This window comes from Sebastes umbrosus, chromosome 6 (genome assembly GCF_015220745.1).
Source record: "Sebastes umbrosus isolate fSebUmb1 chromosome 6, fSebUmb1.pri, whole genome shotgun sequence".
In the NCBI taxonomy this organism is placed as follows: domain Eukaryota; kingdom Metazoa; phylum Chordata; class Actinopteri; order Perciformes; family Sebastidae; genus Sebastes; species Sebastes umbrosus.
Genome location: NC_051274.1, coordinates 4280928 through 4294187, shown reverse-complemented (window position 1 = coordinate 4294187; position 13260 = coordinate 4280928). Strand labels below are relative to the sequence as shown.

The window sequence follows — 13260 nt, the reverse complement described above, 5'->3', positions numbered from 1 at the left end:
TAAAGGGTGAAAAGTAGTCACTGTGCTGTTTGGTATCATGGTGTGTACCACACTGAACATGGACCACAGAAAGCTAAGGAGAGAGTTGTCTCAGGAGATCAGAAAGAACATTATAGACCTTCATGTTAAAGGTAAAGGCTATAAGACCATCTCCAAGCAGCTTGACGTTCCTGTGACTACAGCTGCACATATTATTCAGAAGTTGAAGGTCCATGGGACTGTAGCCAACCTACCTGGACGTGGCCGCAAGAGGAAAATTGATGACATATTGAAGAGACGGATAATACGAATGGTAACCAAAGAGCCCAGAACAACTTCCAAAGAGATTAGAGGTGAACTCCAAGGTCAAGGTACATCAGTGTCAGATCGCACCATCCGTCACTGTTTGAGCCAAAGTGGACTTAATGGAAGACAACCGAGGAGGACACCAAATCATAAAAAAGCGAGACTGGAATTTTCCAAAATGCATATTGACAAGCCACAAAGCTTCTGGGAGAATGTCCTTTGGACAGATGAGACAAAACTGGAGCTTTTTGGCAAGTCACATCAGCTCTATGTTCACAGACGCAAAAATGAAGCATCCAAAGAAAAGAACACTGTACCTAATGTGAAACATGGAGGAGGCTCGGTTATGTTATGGGGCTGCTTTGTTGCATCTGGCACAGGATGTCTTGAATCTGTGCAGGGTGCAATGAAATCTCAAGACTATCAAGGCATTCTGGAGCGAAATGTGCTGCCCAGTGTCAGAAAGCTTGGTCTCAGTTGCAGGTCATGGGTCCTCAAACAGGATAATGACCCAAAACACAGCTAAAAACACCCAAGAATGGCTAAGAACAAAACATTGGACTATTCTGAAGTGGCCTTCTATGAGCCCTGATCTAAATCCTATTGAACATCTGTGGAAGGAGCTGAAACATGCAGTCTGGAGAAGGCACCCTTCAAACCTGAGACAGCTGGAGCAGTTTGCTCACGAGGAGTGGGCCAACATACCTGTCGACAGGTGCAGAAGTCTCATTGAGAGTTACAGAAATCACTTGATTGCAGTGATTGCCTCAAAAGGTTGTGCAACAAAATATTAAGTTAAGGGTACCATTATTTTTGTATAGGCCAGTTTCATTAGTTTGTTTTTTTAAATGATTCTGCTGAACCATAATTCAAAAACAATATCTGATTTTCATTAGTTAATTTTCAGTGAATTTTTATTTATTATTACTTTTGTCAGTTTCAAGTTATTTCAGTGACCATTGTTGGTTTTTCTTTCTTTAACGGAAGGGTACCAACGATTTTGCCTACGTCTGTATATTAACCAGCTTAAACCACAATATCCCTATATATTTCACCTGCTTGGCAGTAATGATAGCTTACCAGACGAAGGTCTCTCCATGAATGGAAGAAAATCGATGGATGAATGGTCTCCTGAGCCCATACTTGCCAACCCTCCCGATTTTCCCGGGAGACTCCCGTTTTTCATTGCCCTAACCCGGTTTCCTCCTGGGAATCAATTCTCCCGCATTTCTCCCGATTTATTACAATTTTTTACACCTTTTTCTTTTTCGTTTTCGTTATCTCAACGTATATCTGAAATCGTACAGTGTGTACAGTATAAGCCATAAGCCCTACAGTTTCCCCCCAGATGGCAATAGAGCAACACCAAATGTATTTTCCCAGCAGAGGAGAGCTGCTTGCGACATGGGGCATCGGTTTGAGCTGCGCTCGCCGCACATCACAGCATCACAGCAAAGCATCACAGCAAAGCTGACGTGGCGTGCCGCAAGCCATTGGAAATAACGGGTTTCAGATCACTCAACTGTTGTCACGTTGTTGAGATATTGAGATACTAAGAGAAAGAAATACTCAAGCAGGGGCAAAAAATGAATGAAAACGGATGAGTATTAGCCTGGTTTATACCAGAGATTCACGCAATTCATGCCGGAAGGGCGAATTATTCAGTTTTCTTTCCTGAGAATTAAAAGTAAAATTAAAAGTAGGCCTATTGCTGTTGCAGTGAACTTATTATTTTGTTATTTTCATTCTTTAAATGTCATCAGAATGAAGGAAACAAAGTCTCTGAAAGTCACATTTTTCTGGAGGAGAACCGCCAGACCCCCCGCTTTGGTTTTGAAATCCTCCCTATTTTTGAGGTCTCAAGGTTGGCAAGTATCCCTGGACCAGAGTCGATAAAATTACTCGTTCCAGAGTTAACCCCCCGTCACTTCACTCAGCAGATGGGAAACAAGACACGGGAAACCTCTGTTGGTCTTGAGGAGCTGCAGCATTTATTTCTGCACAAACTGCAACTTCCACTGTACATTCACAGATATTCTCAAAGCTCAACTAACTCTCTTCTGCTCCGCTGCTCGCTCGTTTACTCACGCACTTGCCGCTGCTCTCTCTCTCTTGCTTCACAACTCACTTCCCACGTGCACACACATCTCCCAAAACACTAGTTTTTGCCCGACGTCAATCACATTCCTGTTTTACAAGACAGCCTGCAATAGATATAACTTTAGTTTTTTTTGTGCTTCCGTGGAGTTTGTGTTGTAGTCTGAGTTGTGTTGGGGGCTGGTCGTTTGTTGGCGTAAGCGGACTCCATTTCTAACCAAACGTCTAAAAAACGGGCCCGGGTTCTTCACATTAAAAGCAGTTTACAGGCTGATAGAAGACACCTAGAAAGCCACGGAAGGTCTCATTTTTTTAGGTTGGCTTACAACTTGTTCACACATTGGCATTAAAAAACAATATACTGTAAATGTGTTAATAGTTACATACAGTCCCTTTAAGTGTTTTCACAGTGTTTTCAAACACCAGCACTCACTCCAGGAAATAGCCGTGTGCAGTTTCCATCCCCAATGTTTGATACACACGCTCCCGTACATGCATTACAACACCGGTACTACTGCGGAGAGTTGCTGATGCTGGAAGACAGAGACCTTCCTCAGCAAATTCACTGGCAAACTGAATGGGTGCACATGCACACATGCACATCCATTCATTTCTTCATTCCTCAGTGCACTTTAATGTTTTGTAAAATCCCAGTTTTTTTTTTTTCTGCAGGAAGCAGGAGGAATAGCAAATATATACGAGCCTCAACACAACTTTGCAGCTCTTTATGAAGCTAGACACAGGGGGCGGAAGTTTGTATGTGTGTGTATGTGCGTGTGTGTGTGTGTGTGTGTGTGAGAGCAGATCCATGTGGTGTTGTGAATGAGTAAGCCTCCCTCTCTCCACCCCCCACCTCTCTCCTCGTCAGGTGGGATGGTGATAGGATCCAATTAAGGGAGCTGTAGATAAAATGATGATGAATTGCAGCGGTGTTGTAGGCTGACAGACACACACATAAACACACACACACACACGCAAGCCTGGCACTCCACTAAAACGGAAAAAGAAGGAAGCAAAAAAAGACAAAGAAAGAGAGAGCCAAAGAGGAGGTGAGGGAATTAGCAGCAGACAATGACGACGCAACAAAGAGGAGCGATGGAGGGAGTAGAGAGAGGGAAGAGAGAATGGGAAGAATAAAGAAAGACAGAGGGGAGGAAGGAAAGACTAAGCTCAGCAAGCAGACTTGGGGGCAAACAAACAAATGAGGGAGAAACAGATGGAGAGAGAGAGTATGTGGAATATAAAAGATGTGCATGTTTGAGAAAGTGATGCTGAAAGAAAAGAAAATCATGATCCGTGCAAAAGTGAAACTGCTGAGATTAACTAGAAGCACGGAGGGCGGGAGGACAGTGGGGACAATAGGGACAGTGTTCACACATACCTATTCAGTTGTACAGCACAGAAGTCAAACAAGTTAGCAACATCCCGCCCAACAACTACCGTTCAAGATGCCTTTGAGCAAGGCACTTGAAAAAACAGTGTCTAATTTGTATAATTTTGACTTTTTCTGTGTTGTTCTTGCTGTTTCAGGCGTTTTCTCACACTAAATGAACATCTATTAGAAACTTGCTCGAGTCGAGTTATCAATCACAGACCGAGTTTGAATTCTGTCAATGTGACATTATTGTGGCGTGGTGATGCAGTTTGAGTGCAGATCGATTAGAAAAATCTACATGGCATGACCCACTCAACTTTGATAAAAAATGAATGCTGACTTCATGTCCACTGTGATGGATCACACCAATCAAGCAAGTTTCAAGTGTGACTTTCATACCGTAAAGGAAAAGGGCAATGCACGAGATCTAGCCAGCATTTTAGTTTAAAACATTCAAAAAAAGGAATTAACATTATCAGCAGAATGTGAAGAAGTTACAGTGTATCTCGAAGACATCTGTTGCAGAGATATCTACTTAAATGAGCATGCTAAACCAGCTAGCCCCGGCCCGTCCTGTCTTGTTATACCACTTGTATCTCGAGAGGCATCAGTGAGTCACTGTAGCGTCCAGTCTGTCCCTCAGTCCAGGACGAAGAAGTAGAGCTGCCCTAAGGGCTTGTCACGTTGAAGGTACGGGGTCCATGTATGTTTTGGTAGTTTTTTTATTGAATTAAATCCAAAGAAGACTTGTGTTTTTGTTTTGTTGTCCCCGCCACCAAGATACTACTTCACTGGGAGGAGGGCGGGTGGGTGGCAGGCCTTCAGTTAGCAGTTACCTGCAGCAACTCGCATTCAGGCATCGCAAACCAGTGAGTCACAGCCTGCTGGTGGAGCACTGGGTCTAAAGTTTTCTGATCCTGCAGGGTCTCTGGGCCCCCGGGCCCCAACCCTGGGGTTTGGACTGACTAAATCCAAGTTGCTACATACCTGCTAACTGAAGGTCTGTCTCCCGGAGCTGCTGCACGCAATCCTCCCAGCGAAGTAGTATCCTGGTAGCGAGGAGGATGACACGAATATACGAGTAGTTTTTTTCGTTTCTGCCACAAACTATCAAAACAGCCCCCGGTTAGAAGCACAGTAAACACAAAGATAGCTGACGTAACCTATAGGCTGACGCCACATATGAAGATTATAAGATAGCAGTGTTATTTTGACTGGCTCTCGGAGTTTCAGCAGTTTGTTTGATTTCTTGCGTATTCTTAACCTGCTTTTCATTATAACTGATGACTGTAAATTTATATTGCATGGACCCATGCAAACCGCGGGACTACGATGCGGCGACCCCGACGTGTTGCTGCACTCTGCTCGCCCGGGAGCGGGTAATGTTCTGGGTTCTGCGTCACCCCTCGTTGGACTAACAGGCTTCTGGTGACACATTACGCACACACACGAGGTTCGTTCCCATCCAGACCACGTTGATTGTTTTTAAGAAATGTTGTAACCCATTGTTTTACTGCTTCATTTGTCACTGAACATAACATCGTTCTTGTCGCTGTCCGAGACAGTGTAATATCCCCACACGGCCGACTTTTACTTTCACTTTTACTTGTGAACAAACCACACGTGCGCACAGTGCCCACCGTCAGGGTCATGTTCAGCCAGTGGCTTCTTTCTCTGAATCAGCAGCTGGTTACTGTTGTCCGAAACCGATCCGCAAATAACAAACACAACATTTAGCCGGCGCAAAATTGATGCAACTGCCATCAGCAAAAGTCATGTTTTTTGCCGGTACGCTGATGGAAGTCAACGGGGCGAATATCGGCTGATACCGATGAATTTGTTGCCGATGAATCGACACATTTAGGGAGGGTCTAATGTCTAATCTATCAAGTTACATTTTGGGAGGTGAAGGATCCAGTGTTTGTGGAGCTTGACTATACTAGGAACTAAAAGTCAAGATATCTTCCCCCAACTTTAAAGAAGTGCAATACTTAGCTGCAGAGCTGGTATTAAATCTGTGTGGGTTCATCACCACTAAAGACCCCTTCTACATTACACACAGTCATTTGACACATTTTTCTATATTGATTAGTGCAGCTTTAAGAAGCTAAAAGCACGCTGGCATGGTCTCTCTTAGCCCAGATGTAAATGTTTTTGTAGCCTTCCCTTTACGAGTAACAGGTTCTCATCAGTAATAATAGGTGTGTTTATAGGAAAAATTGAGAATGAAAGAGTTAATTGAGAGGATCAGCACACAGAAGATCCATCGATGATGGAGAGCCTGTGTACCCACTACCATTGTATTCTGTATTCTCAGTAGGGAAGTGTGTGTATATGTATCACAGCTGGCTGTGACTGGGACAGTAGAGTGTAATAAATCACAGAGAAAATTAGCCAGCAGTAGATGTACACTCATCCGTTCAATCTTACTGTCTCTTTGTGCATTATTTAGCCCCTCGACAAACACTGAAACATTGAACGTGCATACTCAAATACACCAGGGACCCACAAGTACGCATGGATGCACACTGGGGTGTTCACAGGAAAACACACGCTGGCGCACACACACACACACACACACACACACACACAGATAGGATGCAAGCTGCGTGGGTACCTACTGGTTTGTTCATGGTACAAACACACACACACACACACACACACACACACACACACACACACATCCTCCTCAGGGGTTTGGAAGCCCAACGTGAAGCAGACATATGGAGATTCTCCACATGATCTTCTCCCTAATCATGTGGAGCAGACGGAGACTGTAGCATCAGCAACAACCAGCAACCTGCTTTACATGATTTATTGCACTGACACACATAGGCTATCAAACTCTCTGTGTGTGTGTGTGTGTGTGTGTGTGTGTCTGCTGGTATGAACTTCCCACTGTAAGTCCATGCTTCTGGCCCTGTTGTGAGCAGCATAGTACATGTTAGGTGGATGACAGACTGTGTGTGTGTGTTTGTGTGTTCACAGTCCACAAATTGGTGTAGACTTTCCTAACTTTCACAGACATGGTACATATAGCACACATACAGAGTAGCACACGTAGGCTAATGTAGACACGTGCTTGTGCACTTCTGCAGCACTGCCTCCTACAAAATAAGTTTATATACCACTAATGCACTTTGCCAAATAGCCTGCATTTTGGAGCAAAGGCGATTGGTACGTAGCTTACTGTGTGTTTATAGACAAAAAGAGAAAAGATATCAATAAATCTATGCAAAAACAACACATATAACATTGTAAAATTAAAGCAAATCATGACCACTTAGAGTAACTTACAGTATAATGACATAACTAGTGATTGTCCATATTTTAATCGGGATTAATCCTAAATTAATAACACATTTTTTATGTGTTCAAAATGTACTTTAAAAGGACATTTGTCAAGTATTTAATACTCTTATCAACATGGGAGTGGGTAAATATGCTGCTTTATTCAAATATATGTATATATTTATTACTGGAAATCAATTAACAACACAAAACAGTAACAAATATTGTCCAGAAACCCTCACAGGTACTGCATTTAGCATAACAAATATGCTCAAATCATAACATGGCAAACTCAAACCCAAATGCTGTCAGTGTGTCAGTGTGCTGACTTGACTATGACTTGCCCCAAAACTGCATGTGATTATCATAAAGTGGGCATGTCTGTAAAGGGGAGACTCGTGGGTACCCATAGAACCCATTTACATTCACATATCTTGAGGTCAGAGGTCAAGGGACCCCTTTGAAAATGGCAATGACATTTTGTTTTTTTTTCGCAAAAATGTAGGCAATTTTGGAGTGTTATTTAACCTCCTTGGCGACAAGCTAGTATGACATGGCTGGTACCAATGGATTCACTCTTTTGTAGTTTCATATGATGCCAGTATCTTCACTCTAGCTTTAAAACTGAGCCCGCTACAACCTCCGAAACATCAATTCTGTTTATGCGTTAAAGAAATTAGTGACACTAAAACGAAGCTGCGTTAACGTGTTATTATCGCGTTAACTTTGACAGCCCTAATAAGAACAAATAACAGCACACACTCGTCGCAGATGTAGCTGAGAAAGAGAGTCACTAAAACAAAGTGAAATCAAAAGTTGAAGTGCCAGTATATTGGTATATTGTTCAAATGGTTGAATAGAATCTTTTTTTTATTTATTACAAGAGTGAACTTAAACATATGAAATATAGTTTGAACTGAAGTAAATTAAACCGAACCGGAATGGGGGACTTGTGTGTGTGTGTGTGTGTGTGTGTGTGTGTGTGTGTGTGTGTGTGTATTGTGCACTAGCAGTGTATTTTTAACACACACTCAGGTATCCTTCAACATGACTAATTACATGAGGGTGACCTGCACATGGACGCGCACACATATGCACACACCTCCCAGTTGTTCTACCTCCCCCCCCCCCCTTCATCAGCCAGCTGCTCTGTTTTGTTAACATCGGCAGTTTTCAGTCCCTCAGACGCTCGAGCATGCACACACACGCACACACACACACACACACACAAGCCATATCTATTCATACAATCCACGGGGACATGCAATCCATGGAGACGATTCATGTAGCGAGAGAATAAACGAGTGCAGGAGCAGATAACGAATGAACCCGAGCCAGGCTGCTGTGTTACTGTAATGAGGCCAGGGACGGCTTTGTGCTCACCTTGTAGTTTTTTTACACCTCCTCCCCTCCCTCTCCTTTTTTCTCCTCGTGTCACCTCGCCTCCCTCCCTCCCTCGTCCCCTCTCATTGCCCCTCCTCGTCTCTGTACCTCTCCTCTCCCTCATCCCCTCCTTCCTTCCACTGTCCTCCACTCGTTTATGTATGTCCGATTTCTCTCCTTCTTTCTGTCTCCCCCTCTTTTCGTCTCGTTGTCATCCCCTTCCCAGCTCTCATTGCCTCTCTTCTAATCTCCTCTCCTCCTTTCCAAATTCCTCTCCTCTCGCTTTCTCCCTTATCTGCACTTTAGCTGTCCTCCACTTGCATCCACCCAACTTTCCTCTACTGTATCCTCTTCTTTTTCCTCCTATACCCTTCCCTCCACCTAACTTCCTGTTCTCCTCTCCTCTCCTCTCTTCTTTTCCCTAGGGGGGGCTACACTATGAGTTGGCTCAGGTAGATTAATTACATGCAGTGACATGGAGGAGCTGGCCAGAGGCTTCAGTAATGAGTCTGATTACTCATCTCCAGCAGCTCGGGGCGCTCAGGGGAGGGAAGTCAGGACGGCAGGCCAGCAGAGAGGCTGCTCAGCAGGGGGGGGAGCAACTTTTACCCACATGATTCCACCAGTACAGAGTTTTAAACAACACTGGTGCCACTACTTTTAGATCAAAGCTGTAGCAGATAAAGTCAGTGACATGCTGGTAGTCAATAGCTGTTCAGTAAGTTTAAAAAAAAGTACCAAAGAGCAAATATTTCAACCGGAAGCCGTCTGTCTCTGGAGGACAATCACCTACAGTATACAGTATGTTCATAGCAGTAGTGCCGTAATGAGTTTTGAAGTTGGGGGGGCATCTTTGGATGACATAATACAGTGTTACCCGTAGGATTTTGAGACACAGTGAAGAACATTTTGAACATATTAAAAGGGCTGACCCGAATGCTTTGAAGCTTCATCCGTTGTTCATTCATTATTCATATTCAACATTAATTATTATTAGTCTTTCTTGCTGTTTGTTGTGTGTAGAGGTTTGTGTGTGTACAGTAGTGCGACAGCGCCACTGTCCTGGACACTGAAACGGGGGAGACGGAGACAGATAGAAGAACGTGTCAGCCTGTTGCGCCGCACCAGCTTCGAATGCCTTTAAATATTTCTCACCGACGCTTTGAAGCCCCAAAAATGGTATTCAGGACAGCCCTACATATTAAAGTTAAATGCATCAATCTGGAGCACTTTGAGAGCAAAATTACGAGGCTAGATCTATGAAGAACTTGGTGCCCTGGTAAACAGTTTATTCAGAAAGGCTTTATTTATGGTTAAGAATGCTGATGTCAAAAAGTCACACAGCATAAGCATGGTAACCAGACGGCGTGCCGACATTCGCCGCAAACCCTTCGCACTGAGGACACTCCTTCCCGGTTGACAGTCGCGCCGGGAATCCCTCCCCCGCAGGGAGAGAGGGTGCACTGCGCAGAGAGAACTCAACAACTCCGGGCAACAGCGAGGTCCGGGCGAGGGGTGACGTGAAACTCACGGTCGGGCCTCTCCAAGCAGACCTCTGTCGCGGCGCACCAGACGATGGGCCCGGCAAGGGGCCAGCCCACCTGTTGAGAAAGTGTAAAAATATTTTTCGGTTCATTATGAAACTGTGGCGGGCTGGATGTCAGGTCACTTTGATTTCATTTGAAATAGGCTACACAATAGTTGATTATGATTGGATAAAGATCCACACTCTGCTCCACCGATTGCAAAATTGCCAAAAAAAGTATATTATTCAGTGCTTTTTTATCGGTCATAAACCTCAAGTTTACACACGTATTGTGGAAAAAATAGACTGCGTAAATAAATGCTTCAGTCCAGGTTCTGATTATGTGAGACTCAGCTGTACCCTGGGCCCCCCTTACTTCCGGCGCCATTGCTTCATAACTGTAATCAATTAAGCTGCAGGACAAAAACCCAAACATCTAATCACCATAGACCAGAGGAATGCCTAGTATGGAAGAAATCCTACATGGAGGCCAAAGAGGGAACCCAGAGTGGGATGGCTGGGAGACAAAAAAACATAATTAAATGCGGGGAATGTGGAAAAACATGAGCACGGATAATAAATCACACAAACAAAAGACAGCGACCGTTTCTCATTAAGCCGAGAGTTTTTAAAAGATGATTTAAGGTGTAAGGTGTCCAATTGCTTTCAGCCCGCGAGTCAAAGCAACAGCGAGGTGAAACTGGAATGGATTTTTTTTTCTGGTTTAGACATTTGACATCATCGTAGGCAATACTTGCTCATTAGTTACAGTCAGATTACATGTCAGAATATCGGTTGAAACCTGCTTCTGCCCTCCCGGTTTCCCTTCTGGAGCTCCAGAGATACAGGAAGTATACATACACCACAATCACTTTCACACACACACATGGCCAGAGCAGAGTGAATACACAAGATCTGATGTACACTAACTATCTGCTGTGTGAGAGGAAGGGTGAAAACTTTAAAAAAGGGATTTCATCATGTACAGGATAAGATTGTGTAGCGACAAGTTATTAGAAACAAGCTGAAAACAAGTGAAAGATTCTACCATCATAGTGAGATAAATACGCCTTGTCTCCTTTTTAATATTTATCTTGTTTTAGCAATTAGCATACAGTATTAAATGTCTTTTCTTTTAGTATACCAACTTCCCCCTTAAAGCATCTCAGTCTGAGACAGCCCTCACTCGATATTCAAACACACATCCATCCTTTCAAATGCTGCCGTTTTGTAAAGACAGGTTCAAGTAGAGGTAACAGCTTCGGCAGTGTTTCATAATTAAATGTACTTTCTTTCATGCCACAGTTCTAATCAAGATGTCTGAGCATCTGTCAACATTTTCAAAAGGTGACTGTCTAACTGAGACAGACATGCAGAGCCTCATTCCAGAATTAGACTTCTGTCCATCCAAAAGCTTAAAGGACCAGTGTGTAACAATTAGGGGGGGATCTATTGGCAGAAATGGAAAATAATATTAATAAGTATGTTTTCTTTAGTGTACAATCACCTGATAATAAGAATCGTTGTGTTTCTGTTAGCTTAGAATGAGCCGTTTACATCTACATAGAGTCCGCCATGTTTCTACAGTAGCCCAGAACGGACAAACCGTTAACTTTTCTTGCTTGGGCCGGAGTCGATAACAGTACTCGCCGCAGCTCTCTCTCTCTTGCTTCACCACTCACTTCCCACGTACACACACACACTCTAAGCCCTGACTCTGCTCCAAATGGCTCTAGAGAGGGCCATTCACCTTTCCGCGTCGGCCATCGTAGCTCTCCAACACGCTTGGCACACGGGAGAGGCTTCAGTTGGTTGTAATCTCCTCACCTTATCGCTAGATACCGCCAGAGGACACCTTTAAAGCATACCTCCATTGAGAAGATAGAGAAATAGATGCTGGCAGTGACCCCATAAAAATGATCACTACATTGTTGATAAGAACTTCATAGGGAAGGTTTTAGTGGATAAATAGATGAATTGTCCTTGTAAATTGGACCCAAAGTCGTGGCAAAATGCCTGCATCTAATATCAGGTGTCATCCATACTTCTAAATCTCATTTAATTAGAGAAGAAATTCAAATTTCAGAGGTCAGAGTACGGTAATAACTGGTGAGTGACAAGACCAGTGTGATACATTATTAAAGTGTCAGCTTAAAGAGATGCTTCCCTGATGTGGCTTTAATATTTTTCAGATAAGGTTTTAGCCATGTTGGCGGCATGGCTCTAAATGGTCTGTCGGTCCACCACTTTGGTCCACATTGAAATATACCAACGATTGCTGGATGCATTGAAATGCATGAAATTTTGTCCCAGACAAGGAAGCCTATTGACTCTGGTGATTGCCACCATGAGGTTAACATTTCTGGTTTTGAGTGAAATGTCTTGACTACTGTTGGATTGATTGCCATAACATTTAGTACACATGTTCCCTTAGGATGAATTGTAATAGCTTTGGTGATCGCCAGACTTTTCATGAAGCTTTATCATCTTCTCAGCCAGCTAAGCAGCTGCAGGAGCAGTTTGTTGCTTCCTGAGTGAAGTGACTGATTCATGACAGATTGACGTGATGTGTCACAAATCATGTCAGAGTTTCCATAGGCCCAAAACTAACATGGGTGGTAGTAATGGACACAATATGTTTTTTTTATTGCCGCATATGGCCCCCATCTGTAGATATGTACTTTTCAATGATACAGCACAATTATATGATTTATAGCACATTATTTTGCGGACTCCCTGACAGAGTTCCACTGACACCTGGGGGTCCCCAGACCCTACTTTGAGAATCACTGGTTTATTTCTACAGCAGTTTTAGCTTAATGTGTCTTCCCTCCTGAAATCCCTCTTCTTGTAATCTCTCTTCCTTATCTTTTCTTTATTTTGGAAACGCCCGAAAACCTCTTCTTTTACTCCGAAGTGTCCCGAGGAAGCGAGTTAGTGGGTGAGTGGGTGATGCTCAGTGTAGCACGGTGTCGCAGTGTCACAGTGTGGTTTGCGTCGGTGTTTTAAACCATGTGACAGTATGAATAAAGCATGATGTGGCGGGCAGCAGGGTGGGCAGGGGACTGACAAGAGAACAAGCTCACCCAGTGTTTTGGTGACGGCGGACAAGTCGAAGCCCTTAAAGTTTAATGGGGGCCACGCCGCAGAGTGAGGAGTGTGTGGGCATGTGTGTGTGTGTGTGTGGGTCCTGTGGTTTTACTGGCTGCCATACACAGGCCTTTAAACAGTGGGACGTAATGGTGATGCTAATAAAGTCAACAGCCTACCTCATGTGTGATGGATCAGGGTCATGCTGAACTAG

The 13260-nt window shown here is 43.7% G+C and overlaps 1 protein-coding gene and 1 long non-coding RNA gene across 2 annotated transcripts in view; one reads left to right on the top strand and one right to left on the bottom strand.

Moving 5' to 3' along the window:
- The window catches only part of LOC119490163 (plexin-A1-like), a 361229-nt gene that overhangs the window by 243978 nt on the left and 103991 nt on the right, over window positions 1-13260 (top strand).
- The window catches only part of LOC119490164, a 31251-nt gene continuing 27287 nt past the window's right edge, over window positions 9297-13260 (bottom strand). Inside the window, exon 3 of the long non-coding RNA XR_005207344.1 lies at window positions 9297-10032. This is a non-coding gene — a long non-coding RNA (uncharacterized LOC119490164). The remainder of the gene's footprint in view (window positions 10033-13260) is intronic.